Below are 587 nucleotides of genomic sequence, written 5' to 3'. Positions count from 1 at the left end.
GTTTTCTCTACATTTCTTCTTTTTCTTTATGCAATGCCAACATCCCTCTGGTCAATTCACTTCCTTCTTTTTTTGGACACCTCCAAGCCCTCACTAAAGAGCAGAGAAACACCCAGCATGTCCTTCTGCCTCATTCCCAGAGCAGCCAGCAGTGCCTTACCTGGTGCTGGGAGTGCAGCTCAGCCTCCTCCTCCTCCTCCTCCCTGTCCTTTAAGTGCCACTGTCCCACTCTGCACTGCACAGGTGCCACACTGTGCCACCCCCAAGCAGGAAAGTGCCAGCCTGAGCTGGATGAGGTCCCTGTGTCCCCTGTGCCTCCTGGAGCAGGGATTACCCAGGCCTGTGCCCCTGCCTCCCCTCCTCACCCTGAGCTGCAGGCAGGGACTTGCAAAATCTCCCTGGTGCATGTGACTGCCCCTGGGCTGGTTCAGCAATGTGGGTTTAACCCTCTGTGGTTCCTCAGAAGTGTTCCCACACCAAAGGCACAGCCCCAGGGGGAGATTCTCCTCCTCACCTGCAGCAGGGTGGGGGTCCAGAACTGGAGCTGGAGCCTGAGGAATGTGAAGAGCTGAAAAGTGGCACAGACA

General features: G+C 56.6%; 1 protein-coding gene across 2 annotated transcripts in view; it reads right to left on the bottom strand.

Annotated features, from left to right (window-relative positions):
• The window catches only part of TMEM268 (transmembrane protein 268), a 16,797-nt gene extending 16,513 nt beyond the window's left edge, over nucleotides 1-284 (bottom strand). For both annotated transcript variants that reach the window (XM_031059245.1, XM_031059244.1), the window contains exon 1: nucleotides 161-284. The gene's annotated coding sequence lies outside the window, so the exon portion shown is untranslated. The remainder of the gene's footprint in view (nucleotides 1-160) is intronic.
• Nucleotides 285-587: the final 303 nt, after the last annotated feature.

This window comes from Geospiza fortis, unplaced genomic scaffold (assembly GCF_000277835.1).
Source record: "Geospiza fortis unplaced genomic scaffold, GeoFor_1.0 scaffold85, whole genome shotgun sequence".
NCBI lineage: Eukaryota > Metazoa > Chordata > Aves > Passeriformes > Thraupidae > Geospiza > Geospiza fortis.
The sequence above is the reverse complement of the archived record's forward strand: the minus strand, read 5'-3'. Positions and strand labels throughout refer to the sequence as shown.